The 23,169-nt window shown below is 38.6% G+C and overlaps 1 protein-coding gene and 2 long non-coding RNA genes across 9 annotated transcripts in view; 2 read left to right on the forward strand and 1 right to left on the reverse strand.

Moving 5' to 3' along the window:
* Positions 1-9,135, forward strand: part of LOC127371893 (uncharacterized) — a 107,164-nt gene extending 98,029 nt beyond the window's left edge. The window contains exon 2 of the long non-coding RNA XR_007886477.1: positions 8,949-9,135. This is a non-coding gene — a long non-coding RNA (uncharacterized LOC127371893). The remainder of the gene's footprint in view (positions 1-8,948) is intronic.
* Positions 1-23,169, reverse strand: part of fhit (fragile histidine triad diadenosine triphosphatase) — a 432,233-nt gene that overhangs the window by 202,741 nt on the left and 206,323 nt on the right. The window lies entirely within an intron of this gene.
* Positions 9,601-11,939, forward strand: LOC127371884 (uncharacterized). Its single transcript, XR_007886467.1, has 3 exons — positions 9,601-9,756; positions 10,152-10,242; positions 10,990-11,939. It is a non-coding gene; the product is annotated as an uncharacterized LOC127371884 (long non-coding RNA).

Genomic DNA, 23,169 nt, shown 5'->3' on the forward strand with positions numbered 1-23,169 from the left:
ACTTGCTGGTTGGCGGGGTCAGTGCTTGCATTCACGCCTTCGTATGTGTCCCCTTTGATTTGAATATTTCAATATTAAAAGTTAAAGTAACCTACATAGAATTTTGAGACTGTAAATTGCAGATTTGATATTAGCTGCACATCATCCCATCCTTCTCTTCCCACATTTCTTGTCTCTCTTCAATGGTCTCTGTCCATTAAACAAAAGTTCTTATATGTCACTGCAACATAATTAAATTGATAAAAAGTAGCCTATTCCCTGATTTTAGTAATGAGCCTGCTCTTTTTCCATGAACAGCTTCTATACCCTCAGAGACCTGACACTTCTGAGACCGTGGAAGCTGATGAAGGCTCACACCACTGTTGTTAGCACCAAGTCAATGTGACATCTCCCTCTCATTGGCTGTCACATGTTATTTTAACAGCCATGCTTATATATTACCAGTGCTGTTGCAGAGGGAAGGAGTCATTAATAATTTAAGGCTGAGCTGTCCATCGGCCCAGTGGGAACTATCAGATGTGAGAGCAGATGACGACGCCTGGCAGGTATTAAAGATGGTATCTAGACCATAAGCGCCTAGCATGCTAGCTAAGGCTCCTACGTGATTGCGAATGTGACACACACACACACACACACACACACACACACACAAACAGTTCCATGTGGAGCAGGATTACAGATGAAGCAGGTGAGAGGTAGGAGAGATCACAGAGAGGAGGTGGATTTATCTGCTGTATTAAGAACACTGATAGGAGATAGATAGAGGCTTTTGTGCTCGGTGGGTGAGGACAAGAGGATCAGATTCGACACCAGGCTCATGTCTTCAAAAGCCTCATGGAAATGAGAAGGATGGCTTTGACTTGACTCACTACACTGCATGTTACACTGTCAAGGTGTGTTCAGATGCTGCTCAGATACAGAAAGTAAAGCGTGTCTAAAGAGTCCAGTGCATTAATGTGCATAAATATTTACATAGTTAGTGACTTTACTAGTGTCATTTTTACAGATGACACAGTACTGTGTATGTCACGTAAGGAAAAGGTCTGTATAAGATAAAAAGCAGCTAAAGGGAAACCAGAATTTCAATGTTTTGTTCCAGAAGTAAGAAAACTAATTTGTAATACTATTAATTTAAAAAAAAAAAAAAACAGCAGCCTTGGATTATTGCGTTACTCAACAGTAAACAAAGATAAGCCAAAACCAGATCCAAGCATCCACCTGCCCATCCCAGGGCGTACTACTGTCAGGACACAGTGAAAAGTTCAGCACATGTAAGAAAAGCACCTGCTGCAGCTTTAATATGTATGTGTGTCTGTTGTGGTAAATGGATGGGGCAACGGATTATGTAAATGTTTTAATGACAATGTAAATCATCTAATATTTTTGTTTCAATATCACTGTTAATTCAGACATATATGTAATAATGGCAGGCTGGAGAGGACCAAAAGTTAGAAAAAGTGACATTAGCAGAGAGTGTTGGTGAATACTGTGCATACGGAAGAAGGCAAGTCGGGATACTATATGCACTGCGTTACTTGTATATTTTCATAGGAGCTGTAATTTTCTGTATGCCAGCAAATTAATTCTTGCATTTCTGTGCAAATCACAAAGGTTTCAACTTTTTAGGGGTGTAGAGTGCAATGTTATGAAGATATGGCATAAGGTAAAGATAGTGGTCATTCTTACAAAACAAAATATTTTCAACTGCAAGTGTGAAACTTCCTGCACTCCCATTGGACTTAAATGGTTAATTGGTTGGGTAAGCCACAAAGCAGACTACTAGAGGGTAACAAAATGCTTAGAGGACGAAAAGTACTGTTGCCTTTATTCATCTAAAACTGATGGATCAATCAGTCACAAGATTCAGTCACAGAAATGTTTACTATAATGCATAATGTGTGATATGAGGATAAGAGAATACAATGGATGAGGTCATAGTAAATGTAATTCTCTTTATGATGAACTCTCAGAGATTATTATCACCATGGTGATATAGCAAAGGAACAAATACGGGCTGCATTCAAATTTCTGTAGTTTTTTGTAGTCAGTGAAAGCCATAGTTTGTTTGATGAGTTAACTGGTAATGTGTTTCTATGGTTACCTGCATTTTCATATATTACATTAATGATTCCCAACCAGGGGTACTTGGTTGGTTAATAATTGGCAACCAATTAATTTGAAAAAAGTTATATTAATGATTGGATAAAAACACATTTGTAACAATTAATTTAGATGTTACTATGATTAAGAGTACTTAAAATATGATTCACGCCTTTTGCAATGCAGTGTGAACACAGTCCTGTATGGGCTGATTTTTGTGTCAGTAGAAACTGAATTTGAATCATTTAGAACTGAATCTGAATTGCTCAACTTGAATAATTGCATTAAAAAACTGAATTTTTGAATTGCATAATTTGAATTTGTGTTGTTAAACTTGAATAACTGTATTGAAAAACTGAATCTCAATAGCATAATTTGAATTTATATTAATTAGTTTGAAACTGAGTTTGAGCCTCACTAAAAATTCAACTTTTTATGTTCTTTCTAATTCAGTTCTCTCAATTCAAATTCAGTTCTCTCAATTCAACTGCAGTTCTCTAAATTCAAAACCATTTTCAATTTCAAACCACAAGATTACACTTTTAAGGTCACGGATGGGTCAAGGTGTTCAGTACGAGCAATCGAGTGCAGATGCACAGAGCTCCTTTTTGTTTTGACCATTTCCTGGACCTAAAGACATTTGGCTAGCGAAAAATATGCTTAAGGGAGTCATATTATTCCCCTTTTCAGGTTCATAATTGTATTTTGTGGCTCTCTTACAATAGGTTTAGATGTTTTAATTTTCAAAAAAACACATTATTGTACTCATACTGCCTATAGCTGAGCACCTCTTTTCAGCCCCTGTCTGAAATTAGCGGTTTTAGCTCCGGCCCCTCCCACTTCCGCCTCAGCGTTGCCAGCAGGTAGCTCCTCACTGCTACTGAGTTTAGCTGCATTTCTACCGTCAATATTAATTCAATAACTGCTTCTAAACCAAAAACTTCACCACCGGACATCTTAGAGCGGGAGTCTGACCTGAAATCACAGAGAAATGAACAACATCAACAATCAGGATTACAGCTTTCTGTGACGTTTTCCTCAGGTAAATACTGCTATAAAAACCTCTATCTATCACATAATATTAGTGTTTATACCTTAACTATGAGAACCAACACTGTGTTTTATGCTTGTCTTTACAGGTACAGCAGTGAGCAGTGACCTACAGTCTACACAGCCCAGTGAAGTTAAACATATTATACATTACATAATATTATTAACATTAGTCAATCAGTTGTTTCTAGTGAATAAACAGCCAGTAAATGTACCAAAGTAATCAGAGTAATATTATAATGATTACTGTAACCTTCCATCTGTTATATTCTTTATACACATTAGTTTACTGAGACCATGGAAACTTACCATAATGAGGCTACCTGGAATACTTTATCTATACTTTATGTCAACATAACTGAAGCAATTACTCATCTAATAAAGTAAATTGTTTATGTGGTTTAAAAACTGCTAAGTAACCAACTGTACTGTTTTAATATGTCTCCTTTAAGCATGTTTTTCGCTAGCCAATGTCTACAGGTCCAGGAAATGATCAAAACAAACGTGCTGCTTAGCCAAAAAGGAGCTCTGTGCATCTGCACTCGTTGATCGTTCATTTTTAGTGAGGCTCAAATTCAGTTTCAAACTAATAAATTCAAATTCAAATTATGCTATTCAGATTTTCAATACAGTTATTCAAGTTTAACAATACAAATTCAAATTATGCAATTCAAATTCAGTTTTTTAATGCAATTATTCAAGTTGAGCAATTCAGATTCAGTTCTAAATTATTCAAATTCAGCTTCTACTCAGACAAAAATCAGTCCATAGTCCTGATCCTCCTGATCCCAAGACTAATGTTTTCTGTGGCAACGAAATAAGTTAGAAACAGAAACATACCGTGTATATTCACATGTATCAAATGTAATTGAAAAACTGGCAAGTTATCCAAGACTCTCCACCAGTCAGTCTAAAGGAGCATTCAGTCCCTCAATATCCTCAATAACTCATCTCAAGGAGAGGAACCCCTTATCTAACCACACAGCAAAATGTTGCAGGGATGAGAGAGAACCCTTTGAGGCAGAGATGGAAAAAAGTACTCACATCAAGTAAAACTATTAATACTTGTGTACATTTCCACCTACTCTACACCCTGTAGCCTAAATTAAAGAGTAACTAAACCATACTAAAAATCTCTGTATATGGGCATTTACTAGTGTTGCTGATTGACCTTAGTGGCAGACTGTGGTGTACTATGTAGCCATAGCCTGACACTCCCCCTCTCTTTGATCCGCTACCTTACCTAACATTAAGGGTGTTTTCACACATACCTCATTTGGTCCGAACCTTCGGACTTTTCAGTTTGGTCCAAACCAAAATTGTAGGTGAGAAAGGTGCCACGGACCACTGTCCGGATCAAAAGACCAAAATTTGGTCCGAACTAAAGAGGTGGTCTCGGTCCGGATCAAACTGAACCATGGTTCGGTTCGTTTACAGTTTGAAAACACTTTTTGGATGGTTCGGACTTTTGGACCAATTACAGGAAGTTAGGCATACGTACCATAGAAGAAGAAGGAAAAAAAAATGGAAGAAAACCCCCGCCAGAACAAGCTAAAATGAGTCGTGGAAGTACGTGGGGAGAGGAGGAGATTACATGTTTAATTTCAATTTGAAAAAAACACTCACAAAAATGCCGACATTTACAAAACATTTTCTGAGCGGATGAAAGAGAGAGAGGGTACGTATTTTGCACTACGAGAACGTACATTTCTCGCGAGTATTGTGCTTGCAGTTGTTGCTGACGTTGTTGCTGCTGGTAGTAATACCATAATAACGCAATCGGGATTTACTCATTCATTCAAAATGACAACACGCCAATGTCAGACACACGCCCATCTACTCACCAATCAAGGCGGGGAACACACGTACGTGGTGACGACACGCCGTAGGTATGGTATAGGTATGTCATGGAAAGTTCTTTAGTGCGCTAGCAAAATTACTATGTGAAACCAAAAATAACGGGATCAAACGTATACAATGTAATTAAACACGAAATTTGTTGCGGACCTTGGTCCGGACCTTTAGGTGTGAAAACGCTCTAAGACACATGTACCAAACTTTTACAAACGGCAGTGAATGTGCTTCTGGTGACTGTTGAAGCTCCAGCAAACTCTTTGTTTCCAGCAGAGTCAGGGAAAGTCTGACAGCAGCTGCTCATGGCTGGTTTAGCTCTGTTAGTCCTGATTCATTGCAGCTGTACTCTTCCTACACGGTGCTACGATAGTCAGTCTGTCACTCTGGTCAGTGTTACCTCTGGTGTCACAAACTGTGCAGCCACAAGGCCACACCCCCTATATGAATCTCTGCTGCATTTTTTACATTTGCTTTAGCTAGCAGAATTCAGGGGTTTAGTTACACTTTAAACTCTTAACAATACATAATGTATTTTACAAGCACAGCATATGTTTTGCTTCTAAAATATTCTGCAAAGTAAGAGTCAACATATTATATCTTATAACATGAAAGAACTAGTCTCAGTATCTCAAAATTGTATTTCAGTTTTTGAGCAAATGGACTTCACACCTCAGCTTTACTCACACAATGTTTTATAAAATCCTACATCCCTGAATGCCGTATCGGGACTATTCTCACAATCCCGTATTCACAGAAATTATATTAAAATATAAGAATGGAAGTATGATATTATTCATCGAGACACATAATGCATGCATTGCAACCCTGAAAGCTGACGTGTCAAAAAATTCAGTACAATTTCTGGGGTAAAAAGGATTACTTGATAACGGATGTTCCCGCAGGAGAGCAATCTGAGTGGCAGGGCCCGGCACCGTGTTCTTACACATCTCCCCATAGCAAAAGTCATTTTCACTTCCAGTACAGGATACATAATGTATGACAGGGTTAATCAACTTGAAACAAAGAGGGGAGGGAGTGGTTTGGCTAGAACAGCCTGCCCTTTATAGCTCCCCCCATCACCATTGATCGGGGCTTTCTCTCCATCTGCTGTCATTTTTGCACACTCTCATCTCCTTCTCGTTATTTGACCCCATTGTCTCCTTGCTTCGTGAACTGTCCTCACGTCTCAAAACTAGGACCTGGTTCACAAGGGAACCCCCAGCAGCCATCAATCTTGATGTTCTTCTACAGCCACAAATGATTTGTATTGTCTCAGTCAATTACTCTCCCATTCACCTTCCTGTGGCATTTCTGTGTGTGTGTGTGTGTGTGTGTGTTTGTGTACAAATACATGCTTGCACCATGAACATATGTGTCAGTGTGTGTGAGTGCTGCCTGGTCTGTCTTCATTGTCCTCATTACCTCTGATCAATATGGCCTAGTGGCAACTCCACTAACACAACCCCAGGGGACACACATACACACACACACTCACATTTTTAGATAAACGATTCAATTGAAGTGTCGAGATTTACTCAGTGCTGGAGCTGGAGTGGGAAAGGCAGTAGAAAAAGAAATCAACTTTATTGTTTATGACTACACATAATCCTCCTCAGACTGCTACAGGGGAGCAGAAACAGAGAGATACAGGTGAAGGCACACACACAGAGGAAAAAAGAACTGAGGAAGAAAAATAGCCAAGCTGGGAACTGGAATTGCCCTGACGTGGGGCCCTGGGGCCACGTTTTGACGATGTTTGCAGTAGCTGGGAGAGGTTTGATGGGGAAAGAGGGGATGTTAATCACAGCGGAAGTAGAGCCATCATCCTCCTGAAGGAGGAGGAGTGGTACATTACTGCCTGCCTATATTGTCAGTAAATAAAGCTGTTCCGTCACTAATGAGCCCAAGAATACTTGTACTCCACAGACTTAACTTTAATATTTTGCCATGCACAGCAAAGTAAACAAAAGGGAACTCGCAGCTTGCAGAGATGTTTAGATATCAGGGCTGCTGTAGTCGAGAAGATTCCATTTAAATGCGACAGACACTAAAATCCAATCATTCCAGCGACGTGATAGGACACTTGAAATGCTGTTGTTCAAAAATCTGTACTTGCTATGCAATTTTCTGACAAATGTTTAGTTGGAAATTAAAAATGTCTATATTGTCAGCAGCCATGACACCTGAATGTGGGAGTCTAAAGACTAATCTTTTCCCTCTCACATTTGATTGTGCCTTGGTGTTCAATTCAATGATTGGGATCATATGTGCTATGCTTTTACTACCTGGTCCCAGGTCAACCAGTCTGCAGTTAAATCCATAGTCTTTACACCCAGGCAATTATTGCTGCATTTTAGGTAAATACGAGGTGCTAAGCTTTGCACATTTTATTGATTTTCTCTACGTAAAGCTTGTCTTTAATGTTTAAATGGGTCATCTGTAATTTTGTGTTTTATGTGTTTTGTTGTTTTTCTTGTTTGTTATTTTGAATTTAGTTTTTACCATCCTGTTTTAACATCTTATATTCATAAAAGCCCCACTAGGGACCGGTGTCGTCAATTAGCATCCACAATGAACACTGATATGATATGATACTTCCATTGGATAGCTGTTTTCAGTCTGTTTAGTGTATTTGTCCTTATCAAATAAACCATAAATAAATTGGAACATGGGGCACAAGCACTACCAGGTGAGCTGCAAGAGCACCTCGGCACTAAAATACTTAGAAGGTGATTATGATTGAACCATCTCTCTATCACCTTCTATAAAGGTCGAACCTAAATCAATCAGATCAACAAGCCATATAAATCAAAAAGCAAAAACATATTTTTCATGGAGAAAAGCCTGCAGCGCTGTTCTTTGCGCTTCTTTCAATTAAGAAATTCTCTTCATTCTGCTATAACTGATGCTAGAAGCATCTACGCTAACTTCTTGTGCAGCATTTCATGATGCAATTGAAATTTATGCCAAGCACAATGCCATTAACATTGTTTTGATTATTTAATCAAACCAAAATATTTAAATGTAATTTTATGATATACTGGGGGAGTGGGAATTGAGATATTTAGTGTGTTCTTATATATGCAACCTGCCTTTAATGATAATCACATGGATGTTGCAATGCTAATAATTATAAAAAAATAATAATTCTCAAAAACTTGGCTATTGTAAGCTGTATTTTCATTGACAAAACTATTTTTGCCTAACACAAGGTAAAATAAAAAAAGCTTGTAATTAAGATTTGTGTCTGAAAAGAAAAAGAAAAAAAAATAATACACATGTTCTTTGTATGATTCAAATATATATATATTGTCAATAGGCCAAATAAGCTTCAGTAAAAAACATTTATTTAGTTTCAGGCTTCAGTTAACAGAAGGCGAAAAAGGTCACCAAATCATGAGGAATCATTCAACATAAGAAGTAATAAATAGATCTAGACACACCCCCACTTCAGTCCCTAAGCATACAAGCAGCAGTCCCATTCTGTGCCTTTCCAGCTCCTCTAACAGCTGCAGTTTAAAGTTCTGACAGTGTTTATGTAGAGCAATGGAGACTGAAGTGGCTCTATGTCCTGAGCATTTACATTTCACTGACATTACATCTAGGTTCAGTGGGATAACGTCTCAGCCCTGGTTTGTATGTTAACTGAATCAGCAGATCCGATCCAGCCTGGCTGTCCCGAGTCCACTTGTGTCTCCTGCGCCGAGCATCCGCTGCCTACAATGTTGGTCACACTTCAGTTCCAAGAAAATTAATGAACCTAAATAAGATTTTTACCCAAGAAATAAAACATTTCTGCTATTTCATTTCCGCTTTCATCTATAAGGACAATTGTACATTTCTATATTATGCATAGCATTCAGGGCACATACACTCTCTCTCTCTCTCACCCCAACTGGTCGAGACAGACGACCACCCACCTAGAGCCGGAGGATCTGTCCTAGGTTTCTGCCTTTTAACAGGCAGTTTTTCCTTGCCCTTGTCGCCAAGTGCTTGCTCATGGTGGTACTGTTGGGTCTCTGTAATTAATGTTTTAAAGAGTTCGGTCTAGACCTGCTCTATTTGAAAAGTGTCCTGAGATAACTTCTGTTATGAATTGGCGCTATACAAATAAAATTGAATTGAATTGAATACATTCCTAAGTCAAAAGAGTCATCAAATATATTATTCCCCAGCTCAGATCTAGCAAAATCCAGAAGTGAATTCACTATAAATCCTATTACTCATTGTAGGGTGTGACTGTGTCCCGCTCTTGCCTTGCAGCAGTAGCTCAGTGAGTAGGGACTTGGCCTGGGAACCGGAGAGTCGCCGGTTAAAGTCCCACAGACCACAAAATATGGAGTGTGGACTGGTACACTGTTAACCCGAAAGTTCATGCTGTGCAAACAGTTTGAGTAAATACCACTTTTAAAGATTAGTTTTATTGCATTACTTAAACAGTATGAGTATATGAAGAGTGTATGAGACAATCAGTTGTTTAACACACTTAAACTATCAAGTTTTACCTCAGGCCACAGTGCTGCCCTGTTGTGATTGGCTCAAAACTCAAGACAAGTCTGTGCTTGTCCGTTGGCAGCTACAGAGGAAGTTGCGCCATTTTACACGCCAGTTTACACAGAGGAATTTAAGGTCTTTGCACTTTGCATGCTCCTTGGACAATACATGCTTGCATTTTTCTGTTTTTAGCAAGTTTGGGCGCTTTTAAAGGACATTTGCCTGTCGTAAAGAGAATACCATTTCTGCCTGAATGAGGTGAGTTGTTTTCTCTATTCAAGTATTAGAAACTGCTGGACATTTCTATTTGAAACGTGTACATTTGATGTGTGTGTTTGGGTTGACTTAAGTATTCCGGGACTAGATTACCTGGGGACCTCTGTATTGTTATTGCGGTCTGAGATATTAATCCAGTGGAATCTGGCTGCCGTATTTGTAAGTAATCACCGCAATTACCTTTTTCAAACACGGGTTGTGATAATATTAGTCCAGTGCAAATCTTCATCTTTTTGATTTGGGGTGGTTTTTTTTTTTTTTTTTTTTTTGGCGCCCCCTTTTCCTCCCTTTTTCCCGGTCTAGAATAAGGGGGGGGGGGAATTATAAATTAAAGTTTTGACAGCATTTTGATATTTGTGGGCATGCTGGGAAAACAGCAGATGGACACTGATGTGAGAAAGATGTTCGAGCCGTTCGGCAGCATAGAGGAGTGCACGGTGCTCCGCGGGCCCAACAGTACCAGCAAAGGTAACGTCAGATCAGTAAAAGACTGTTACGCATAGGTTACGCAGAGCCTTGACATCATATCCGGGGGATAATGTCAATAAATTTGAGTTAAAACACAGACTTTGCTTATCCCGTGCGAATGCGCCACACAAAACACAGACATGCTGGGGTAATTACTAAATCACATGAGGTCCCCAGGTAATACTAGTCCTGTGCGAATAGGGCTTTATAGGTACATTTTAAGCGTTGGACAATTGCAATTGTGACAATTGTGATTTTTGAGTAGCTCTCTCTACTTGTGTGTTTTCTACATACAGTTTTGCAACAGAAGTGTAAAATTCAAATTATTCGATGTAGTTTTGAAAAAATGTCAATGCCCACTTTTAACATTAGCCTCATTTGCCCTACTGTTTTTGTTTAAAGCCATATTAAAATGCCTTGGAAATGCAAGTACTGCCCTGCCATCTGTGAGAACAGAGCACAGCTTTTTAAACATTATAGGCTAAAACATGGGACTTATGCAAGAACTGAGCCCTTTCCTTGCTTGCATCAGGAATGTATGTATACATTCAAGTCTCTCAATGCACTCAGACACCTATACATGAACACACAAAAAATGCCTCTAATAGCTTGTGTACACAACATTATCTAAAATAAAACCACTGTGAATTATGCAAATCATAATATTTATGAAGACCACACAGCTGATTGTAGACAAATTGCTGTTAACCTGAATATCCTCCTTTTGTCTTGTTTCTCGCACTATAGTCTCTTTAATGAGGGAGACTCTGTCGACATTCCCGTAGGAATCCTCTCCTATGAGGACATGAGGACACCAGCCCAGCAGGCCCAGCAGGCCCAGCATCGCCACAACTTAACCCCTCATGGGGATCATCCAGGGCAGCCTTGTAATGGAAGCACTCACCAACCTACCTCAGCCGATGTGCCTCTTGTTTGGCTTTACCTACGCACTCCACCTGCAGTACCTGAAGTGCTTAAAAAACACATTTGCCTTCATTCAGGTGAAGCTACATTTGGGTCGAAGTGAGCTACCTCCCAAGGTTCAAAAGCTGAAGAATGATCTTGCAATGTAAGACACATTTATGCTCATGACACAATTCTTAATGTCCGTGTCTGGATTGTTGCACAAATACATTGCACTGACTGGAGCAAATATTCTCGCAGTTGCTCATTTTGAATGTGATTCTTCTTGTACTAGATGTGTCTAGTGTTGCTTGTTTTACTGAAATTATTCTACAGAGCACACATTTTGGAAAGTTGCAGGTTTTTTTTTTTTTTTTACCAACTCTGGTCCTCACTGCATAGTTGTTCCTAATGTTACTGTTCTTAATACCTGCTTTGTTGTGTGGCAAACAAAGCATACAGTTTTTCCTACATGGTCAGTGTTGGTTTTTTTTTCATACTTGAAAATTGTTCACAAAGCAAAATATTTAAAAACTAAGCCGTGATTGTATTTGGAAGGAAATCGTTTCCTAATTCAATACACATGTTCTTTTTGCTGCATCATAGCAAGGTACTGTAAGGTAATAGCTGCTGCAAAAAGTAAGAATATACTGTTGTAATTGTTGGCAAAGACCCATTTTGATAATTTTATGAAAACAAGGTCTTACTGTTATTTTGGATTTGCATCTGGTATTTCACACAGCATCACTGTTAATACATATTTGTTGCTCTCTAAATAAAATAAATAAAATGTACTGCATTGTGTAGTCATTGACAAAAGAATAATTTAATTGGAATTTTCTTATTCCAAATATAATATTTAAAAATGTAATATATTCATATTTTTAATAAAACTAGAATTTTAAGTGTATTTGACTTATAATATTAAGTTTTGACTATTGTACTTTTAAGTAGACTCCACTATACTTTTCTACTGTGATTACTTAAACCATTTAAGTGTACGTAACTTTTTACGTAACGAATTTTAAATTCTGACTATTGTACATTTAAGTTGACTATACTTAAACAAATTAATTTTCTCTACTGTCAATAACTTAAACCATTTGAGGCAATCACTTGACACAAATGGTTTAAGTACAATCAACTTATGCGGGTTTACAGTGTAGCTGGAGAGGTGCCAGTTTCACCTCCTGTGAACTGCTGAGGTGTCCTTGAGCAAGGCAACCTAACCCCAAAACCTGCTCATAGGGCGCTGTTAACGTTGCAGCCCCATCACTCCACCATCTCTCTCCCCTTTGCATGTGCACAAGTGCATGAAGTGTGCATTTCAGCCTGTGTGTGTGTGTGTATAAAAAGAATGAAAAGAACAATTTCCCCTAGGGGATCAATACAGTATATCTTCTTCTTCTTCTTCACATTCCCATGTAAGAGCATTCACATGACCTTTTTTACTTTCTTCATGGCCAAGGCACTTAAGTGACCGACTGCCTGATTTTAAAGTCTTACCATTAAATTCTACTAGCAGGAAGTCAGACACAGAAAGGGCATAGAGAATACAATATATTTTCAAAATATAATACCACGTGCAGACTCCAGATCAAATTTCATGCTACATCAACATCGTGGCACCAGGCCAGAAGTCAATCAGTCAGAGTCAGGTTAGAGGAGATTTAAAGCAGAGAAACCCCATCTTGTCCCACATCAGACAGGTAGAGGTAGGGTGAGGTAGTCAAACATCACATCCTGTGCTTAACATCACAACTCCATGAACTGTGGGCAATTCACTTAGGCAAAGTCTGTTTTCGCCTTCCTAACAATAACAATAACTATAGCAGTGATGAGCAGAAATTATGAAAATAAGGATGTAAAAAATGTTGTTCTCCTTTTGCTTATTCATTTTTTGATTGGCCATTATTATTGCCTTCCCAAACTCCACCTGCTAATAATGTATTCCTTACCAGACACAACTGATTTATTCTGCTCCAACCTCTTTTCCCAGTGTCCACTGTGTATTACAGCTTGTTATTGTCAGTGTTTGACAGCGTTTGGTTCGTGCTGTTGTCTGACTGTTTTCTAGGGTTTTCTTGGCTGGACAGATCAGTGTGAATATTTGTTCTCTTTGCACATTTTCAGACATGTTTATATATTCATGACTATATTCCATTAAGATGATCCATACAAATATTCATACTTTTATCCTCCATCTCATTGTTAAGTGCCTACATTACAATATTCATCATTAAAATAACAGTGATAGTCCTTTTATAGTCCAATGAAGTGCTTCCTGTATTTATTTGTTATCCATACATCATGTTAAAGGATACTATCCTTGCTTTATTCCTCAATTATGACTACAATATTAACCTACAATTTTCTGTGTCAACTCAAAGAGAAGTGTTTTCTAGAGTAAATGTTGGGTTTAATAATAGTGAATTGAAGAGGAAGAGTAATGCACTAACTATACATTTGTTTTTTTATGCATTGTTGTTTATTGAGTAAAAGGCTCTTATAACATTTTATGTCATAAATATTTATATATTCCTTATTTCTTATTGCTTATTGCTGATTCAAACAGGTCCAGAAAATAAAACAGAAGCATGAATTCTATAGTTCATCTGGCTTGTGGAGCAGGGGCACTGCACCAATTGTACACGTAAAGGTCAATTTACTCATCATAAAGAGAACCCCTCTGCCCAAAAAAAGTTGTATTATGTATTCTGTGGCTGTAGAGGAGATAATAACTTGGATGATGTCATCTCAGCTTGGGCTTCTTGTGAGATCCTTTATTGTAGTGCAATTCTTAATCACTATAGTACCACTTTAAACACAGAATAAAGCTCTATGACAGCTCTACCAAACAGGGTTCCCGTTACATGGGAGCCAGTGGGAGCTAAGCTTCCAAAAGAAGGTGTCGAGGTCCTATGCAAGCAGTAAAATCATCCATCTGTGGGGTTCCCTAACGCATTATGACAACCATTATTTTATTAACAAAGAATGAATGCTTCTGTTAACGTAACATTATGTTAACTATTACTCTATTGGTTTTATGATGCATCCTCCCATGAGTGCAGTGCTACATAGCACACTAACTATCATATGATACCAAAAAGGGAACTTCTTCCTTTGAGTGATGGGTCTCGGTTAGCATATATTGAAACTTTGTTGCAGTGTCGCAGGGCTGTTTCTGGTTGTTGCACTCCACTTGATTCAGTTGTTTCAGGGCTGTTGTGTGTCATATGACAGTGTTGGATCCGTCATTATATAAAAGACGGATGTTGTATCTCCACTTTCACCCACTGTACAAAAATGAAGCCAAAATATCCTAGATACTGCTGCCATCTTTCACCATTTGAAGACAGAAGTCTACGTAGTAGTGATCAGCGTTGGTGCCGCTAGATTGAGGACCCGTCCATACGCCTGGCCAACTCAATCACAAGCAGGGCTCACCTGTCATTCATGTCAAGAAAACCCCCCTTTAAGGGCTTTAAATAACTAATTAAATCCAAACTGATCAGAAAAATGAACACTTAACATTCATCATGCATGTCAGGAAGAGCTTAGTGTTACTGAACTATTTACTGCTATGGTCCTACAGTCAGAGGTGACAGAACTACCCTAATGACAGCCCTGTCACCTAGAAATTATGTTTATACATAACTATTTTACAAAAGGAAATACATTTTGGGGGAAGTATAATGTTGAATGAACTAATATAATGACCAAAATGTTCACAGACAACATATTTAATCTATTTTCTAAATTCTGCATTATTCATCTTTTTTTGGGTTTTGTTTAGGGAAAGATCATGGTGTGTTTTAATAAAGAAACAGTGGCTTGGGATTTTTTATTAACATTTACATAATATTGTGTCCTTGACTTTGTAGACCTGCCATCCACCACAACCACCATCTTACAACTCCAGCATGGTAAATAATAAATGTAGTGTTTGAAAACGTCTCTGAACATAAGGCAGGTATTATGTTGTCACCTTAACTACAACAGTTTAGTAATATACACATGTCATCTCTAGGAGACATGGTTAGGGAGGGAATGCAGCTGAAACCATTTTGAAAATAAATACTGTAGTTGGGACCTTTTTATTTTTTACATTTCTGGTGTGAACCATGTTGGAACGAGGCGGACACAGCCTCCTAGATACCAATTAGCAGCTGTGAGCAGGTCAGGAGAGAGGCAGGCAGAGGAAAAGACAAGCCCTGTGTTCTGCCAGTACAAGACAAGAATACACTGAGTATACATGTTCATACAAAGACACCCTGTGTATGTCCACACTACACACACAAAACAAATGCTGTGTTTTGTACAGCCTGGCTTGTGTTTCTGTTGAACATTTTGTACCTGTTCCTTGCTTATGTTTGGGATGCAGCAACAAGACTTTACAGCATTTACAGCAGAGCGTATGGGTAAACCACAGTTTAGCTATATTTAATATTTATTTAGAAGTAAAGAAGCAGTTTGTATAATGTGCTAGCACAGGGGTTTATCCATCCATCCCACAATCCCCTCCTAGCATGTAGGAGAAACTGTGGTGGCAATGAAACATAAAAAAAAAACCTGGTTTGTCCATTCTGTGCTATGGTTGGTTTACCATGGCAGACTTCATAGAAGAGGAATTGCTCCCTCCCAAGATACAAACGGCTCATTAAATACAACAATTCTTCTTTTCAGTTGACTATACACTAATGAAAACATAGCTATGAATTTCATTTCTGCCAAAATCCTCCTAAATGTTACACACTAGTTTGCATTGTTTGCAGTTTAGTTTGCATGTACACATATTTCTGCATCTGTTGCTTTAGTGTAATGCATTAATATATCATAAAACTACATGCAATAATACAAAAGTGCACACAACTTCTCTTCCTTGGGATACATTTATTTAGTAGATGCTACGGTACCAAAAATTTGAAATCAAGTGCCAAGTTATTTATCCTGGTAGTTGGTGAAGTGGGATATCACCCTTTCTAAAAGGTCTGACTTAATAATTTTTTACTGGGGGTTCACTTACAAGCTTTTTCAAATGTTTTAAGTGCATCTCATGGTCTTAAAATGTAGTAAGCTCTGTAAAAAAAAAGTAAGTGGACCTTTAGTTTATTTTTCAAACTACTTTTTCCAAGGTCATGAATGAAATCTTACTGTCAGCAGACATTCTGTAAGTCCTATGGCCTCAATCACAGCTTACCTGATAGCATCAAAAAACTGAAAAATATTGAAACTAAATTCTTGGTCAGAACTGTTGTTCTTGTGAAGCCATTTGCAAGAAGAAAACTCTGATGCATTGAAGAAGTTTGGTTTTTGGTTAATTTAGTTTAAAACTGTGTTTATATTCAGCTGGTAATTCAAAGCATCATCAAAAGTGCAGTGTGTAGCATTCAGTGGCATCTAGCGGTGTAGTCACTCCTACTATGGTGGCTGTGCAAAAAACATGAACAGTGCTATCCAGAGCCAGTGTTTGTTTTGTCTCTCCTGGGCTACTGTAGAAACATAGCAATTCAACATGGCCACATTGAAAACATGCCTAGGAATATTAGAATCAATTTCTGACAATAGATCCTTGAATGAACCTTTGAATTAATAAATATATATAGATATCACAGGCAAAAAACAGCTGATGAGTGAAGCATGAACAAAGCATATGTTGATCTGATAAAAATTCTGTTCTATAAATTTGAATTACGTGATGAATTTAAACTCCACAATGATGACGTATTTATATAATATATAAAACTCCTCATTTCCAGGATCTTGGATTTGGTATATGGGAATAACAGAATGGTTGTGTGAATGGTTGTGCAAGCAGCACAGAATAAGAGACTGGGTGCAGCTCTCAGCAATCTCATCCCTTTAATGACTAATGTTTCAACACAGGGGACAAGAACTGAAAAACACGTTACACTACAGGCTATACACTCTGTTTTTATACATTTCTATATGTTACAAGGACCCAGCAGTAATTTGAGAATGTATTGTGTTTTTAGGCCTTAAGCAGACGTGTTGATTGTTGACTGTGAAAGTGCCTTTATTTCAATAAATCTAAAAGTTGTTGTTCTGTCTCTAGGCAAACCAACGGTCTTCCTGCATGCTTCGGTGCAGTACATGAGTTGTAATTAGGGGACAGAAAATTACAAAACACTGGTGTAGTCTTTTAAAAAGAAATGAGATTAACATTTTAATTGGTTTCACCAGCAGTGTATTCCACTGTTTTATATTTTTACACTATATTCCTTTCCAGTGGACAGTTTCACTTTCCCGTGGTGTACAGGTCACTTGCGGTTAACATCTTCTTCTTGTTTAATTCCAGTGTAATTAGAGTTAAAATTGAGGTGTGACCTGGACTGTTACCCAGAGTTCAATGCTACCCCGACATTGTCTGGCCAGAGTAAATAGCCAGTCCCATGATGATGATGATATAGCTGATGACCTGTGGTGCTGCTGACAGGAAGCAGGCTTTTTAGCATGGAAGTCATTACAGCGCTCTGACCTCCTTTCTAATGACAGTGACACTGTAACCTCCCACCGCTGTGTTGCCCAGCTCATCTACATGTGTCTAGGGTGAGCTGCTGACACAGGGATCAGGGAGAACACGAGGAGCTGCCAGCACGCCGTTGCTCTACCAGCTGCTGACCCCAGTTAATGGCTGCACAGCCCAAACACAACCACCAGGACAGGCAACAGCAGATGGGTGGAGCTCACATGACATCACCACTGTAGTTGCTTCATAACATTCTTAGCAGCAACATCTGGCTCAGTTATGGAGGGATAATTAGGACTCAGCTGTGCACAAATAATATCTGCTGGTCTCAACACAGACGTATGTGTCTATATAACAATATACAATTCCTGGGGTGTGGCAGATCATTCTCAACATTTTACAAATACATTTACTAAAGTTGCGAAGTGTGTGGGATTGTACTTAACAGTCTTTCCGATAATCAGATGTACACAAAATACTCCTGGTTCAGTCATCAGTACTAAGTGACATACTGGGGTAATACAGTGGAGAAGAACAGGGGCGGATGTAGAGAAATATTCATGACGTGTCCAGGCATGGAGACTTTAAAGGACAGCAGAAATGCTGATTTAATCACAAACAATCACATATATTAATGTTTGCTAGATATTTGAACCCAAAAAACATTACATCATTGTGACACCTTAGTAAAGCATTGAATAGAAATATCTAAAGGTGGCATTTACAAATCTTGATCAAGATCAGCGATCTATACGTTTAGTTTTCAAAGTGGGTACTTGTGGGATTTCAAGGTTTTCCTGGTAAATATGGGCATAATTAATTTTCACTATAATTCCTTCCATAAAACAGGATGTATAACTATTTTTGGTCATAGGTTTCATACACTTGCTGTCATAAAACATCTACAAGCAAAAATCCCAGGTTCAAACTATTATCACCAGATTTAGACTTTGATGCAGTACCAATGGAAGCAGTACTTGCGTAACTCTGTCCCCATTAAATCTTTGTTAATCTTTTTAAACTCCAGCCTCCATATATTGAAGTTACGAAACGATTAAAATATTTAAAGGGACATTGTATAGTGTTTTAAGTATTTTATTAGCTAGAATCAATGTCTTCATTCATAAATGTGTCCTCATTGGTGTAAAATTACCTCTGCCAATGATCTGACTTATCCTCGTAAGCGAAGAATTTCTTATCTGTATATACATTGGACGGGCAAGTCCATGGAGGCTTCCATGTCGTTCCGCCATTTTGAAAAACTATAATCGCCGAGAGGGACATAAAGCACTAGCCTACCTGTCTAGCTAATCCACAACGCGTTTTTGTTCAGAGCCAGCGTCACGTGACTGAAACCAGCTATAACGGAGAAGGAGATCAGTGAGAGGTGCTTGTCACTGCCCCGGAACATTTGAAAGTCTGCACTGCACTTTAGTTAATAATGGAGGATCATACTTATGCCGAGCCACAGGAGAAGGAATCCTCGCCGCAAAAAAAAGCGAAAAGGTAATCAAAAAGGCAACGTGACCGGCGAATTCAAAAAACGAGGGTAAACATCGGGGTAGCTTTTCCCAGGTGGAAAGAGCTAATGAAGGAGAAAGACTTTCAAAGGGACACTGAAGTTGCCTGCTTTTTCCTCAACAGGTAGGCTTCTTGGTACATAACGGCTACCGTAGTTGCAATACGCATTTGAAAACGCGAGGCACTAGAGAGCACTATTCGTTTAAAAGCAAAATGTACTTTCACTGCTAGATGGGAGAAATGGAAAAGTGGATCGGCTTGCTTTGTGCAAATGTTGTTTTTATTGAAAACAACATTGGCATATACTGTAGTGTTCAATTTCACACTAACATTCTCACTTGGAGCAAATAATCTCTCACACAATGTAACACTGTCCATCAATAAAAGGGTGAAAAAAATACTTTGTCACACAAACAGCCCCTTCAACAGCCCTTTCTAAGGGATCAAAACAGGGTGATACAAAATAAAATTACAAAGTGCACATGTAAGGTAAACTAGGACTCAGCCTATAGTGCAGTTAAACCATGGCTTAATACTTTTCTCAAGTTTGCTTTGAACATAGCAGTCAGACTACTGCTCTTTATTCACCAGAGGCATCAACCCAGCCTCTTATTTCAGAAAGAATGAACAGTAACAGTTACCAATAAAAGGTAAGCCTACTACTTCTTTGCTTTGAGCTAGTTACTCAAACAGACAAGCCTGTTGACATTTTCAGACAACAAGGAATCCATTGATTTCGGCGTCTCGCGTTGCCATCCACTCACAACGTTACGTCTACCACTCTTAAGGCGTGCCTGTTGTTTTGTTTCCGGTCTAGCTAGATCCAGTGTGGTGTTGTAGTTTTTCGATTGTTACTAGTTGTTGCAACAGCATGTGAAAAAACTACAAAGTGTGCGAGGCGTTAATCTTGCGATAAAAAAATTTACGTGGTTAAAATGGGTTTGCGTTAACAGCACTAGTAAAATTTATTTGTGAAAAAATATCCAATCTAAATTCAAAACATATTTATCTGATTCAAACTTGCATATGAATGTAATTTGTAAGAGTAACAGTGGGTATATGTATAACATGTGGTAGAAATCACAGTGCACAGCATGTGGGATACTTCCAGTGTCAACATTATTTGACAAACAGATTGAGTTGTGGTGAGTTCACAGCTGCACAGGGAGGTCTCTCCACTGAAACAGTTTAAAGTAGATGAACTTTGAAAGAAACATGCATGTTTTAAAATGAAAATTGTGCAGTGGCCATTATTCTTTGGCTGCTATTATTAGGGGGGAAAAAAGTAATTGTTTCAGCACACTGCTTATTAATACCAAACCTTTCAGTCATTTAACACTCCGATCCTCCACTGTCACCAGCGAGGAGTCTTTCCTTTATTTATTGTACTTAATTTTGCAAATGCTTGCTTGTTTAGACAAAGCCTGATGAAAAAAGACAACAAATCATCAAGCCAAAGTCAAATTGCAGATCCATGAGATCCATTACTCATGACAGATGTACAAATGTGTTTCCTGTTGTGCACTGATGGACAGAAGGAGGCTGAGAAATACACGGATAATGCAGTCAACAAAATGAAAGAAAAGCCTTGTTTAGGTTGGATTTTACATTCATAGATGTTGACATCTGTGAGGACTGATGTGGGATGCAGAGAGAAATACACCTGACCTATGTGTCTGAGTACTGTAATCACAGTGATATCACTGCACAGCAAAACAAAGATGGTAAATAGAAAAAAGAAAGAGTCATAACATTTTGGGAAGTAAGCTTGTTTGCAAACAAACACAATCAGATGGATGAGTAAATCAGACTTCTCTGGAGTGAAGATATATTTGTATAAGTCTGCCCTACAAAATCACCATTGATGATTTATACGTCTCTGATTTATATGACTCTGTGCTTAATGGCTAGTAAAGTTTATGCATAAGGAATACTGAGTCTCACTCACAAGTCATCAAATACTGCAGCCTGGTCAGTGGCTCTCTCAAAACCTAACTAGGTGTATTTTATGCGTACACGTGCAGTCGTTGCAGTTTTTTCTTGGTAACTTGACCACACAGCCCTGCTTGTCCAGAAATGGCTCCAGCCAGATAGTGTCATATTGTGAAGCAGAAGACCACTGACCGAGCTGCAGTATGTGACCAAAAGCTCAAAGTCATTGTTTTGGTGGTTTGACTGACGAAAGGCACAAAAATTCTCTTTCTTTGTGGACAAAGGGAATGAGGGCACTGTCATGAAATGGACAAAGGCATACTGATTGTTTTGACGTAGTTTTGAAGGACATACAGCATGCTATGAAACATATGCAATCTGTCAGTTTTCAGTTCTTCAAACTCACTTTTTACACAAGTTGTTTGGAATGATTTTTAAATGAGCACACTGGCAAGGTAGAAGGCCATGACCTCAACCTTCCTGCATTTAGTTGTGCTCAAACTGGTTTGTAAGCAGGCAGGAGCACTGGTGAAGCGCCTTTCACAGTGCCTGAGCAAAGAGACAGCAGCAGTTTCCATTTATAATCATATTACATTTACTTGTCTGTCTTTTGACAAATGAGATTACTTTTGATGAGATCGTTTTAGTTTTTTTTTCCACTACAGTAAATATAAATATCTCAAAGTTTTGAATAAAAGTGTGAAGTCATTTTCCTTCTTTGTCTTGTCAAACCCTACCACCCTACCAGCTCCAGCTTTGAAATGTCTTTCTTTCCTGTCTCTCCCATGCCCTTATTATCTGCTAAATAATAGTTGAATGAACAAATGTTGCTCTTTAATTTGGTATCATAAATCCCTGGGTTTATGCTAAGCTTATCACAGTGATGCACGCAGCAACGGCTTACCACTTGCAGAATTTATTCTGCCCAATAGAGGCGTTACGCCATTTCAGTGCCAAAACGATCTACCAACACACTGGAGGGGGAGGTAGGGGGATTCTGTTTGTCATCCAAACAAACAAGATAACCCACATGTGTTGGTGGGTACACCTATCACCAGCACAGGTTGACAAGTGTACACACGTGAGGACGCACACACACACACACACACACACACACACACACACACACACACACACACACACACACACAAACAGGGACATAAATGTGTCCAAAGCGAAAAGCACAGAGACTTTGTTCTCACAACAACAAAGTTTGGAGATGCAGCTTGAGTCACACTGGCTGATATGCGAAAAGTGCTCATGAATGGAGCTTCAAAGGCAAATAATTCAAATGGTGTTTTGTTTCTCAGCATCTCCCAGATGCTCATGTTTTTCTGGGTGGATATCAAAGACTCCTCTTTATTCTGCCACTTGAAAGGAAACGACAAAAATCGAGAAGAAAGATAAATAGGAAAAAAATTTAAAAAACTTCATTATGGACTTCCAGTCTGAAAAAGTTGCACTGTTCTAATACTTTGAAAAAAGTGTCTGATTAATTGGTTACTGCCAGTTTACACACAAATCAGTGAATAATTGACGGTGGTTGTAAAAAGATATTGTACGTTGCTGATAAACCAGGATGACTTTGAAATCCATGCTTGCCATTTTCAAATCCTGTGAAGAGGCGAGTGCCAAAACTGCCATTGCTCTGCTCTCATAATGAAGAGGGATTATTTTGTACACAGCACTGAGAATGAAGAATTAGTATACAGTTTGTATTCTGACAAACACGTGGCCCTCTGATAGGAGTCATTTTCATCTGTTTTTCATGCAGAGAGACACAAAAACACTATTTGGATAGAGGTGTAAAAGATATTATGTAGAGGACCTTTCACTCAGACAGAATAAACAGTGGTGTCTATTGTGTCTGTGTATTAGAGCTGCTGCATGTCAGGGTTAAAGACAACATGGAGTCAAAACCCTTCGCATGTCACAATATTTGAATGTGTGCTGTGTTGATTGGGGTGGCTGTGGCTCAGGAGGAAGATCAGGTCATCCACTAATCAGAAGGTTGGCAGTTTGATCCATGGTTCTTCCTGCTATATGTGAAAGTGTTCCTGAGCAAGATAGTGAACCTCAAA

Source organism: Dicentrarchus labrax, unplaced genomic scaffold (assembly GCF_905237075.1).
Source record: "Dicentrarchus labrax unplaced genomic scaffold, dlabrax2021, whole genome shotgun sequence".
NCBI lineage: Eukaryota > Metazoa > Chordata > Actinopteri > Moronidae > Dicentrarchus > Dicentrarchus labrax.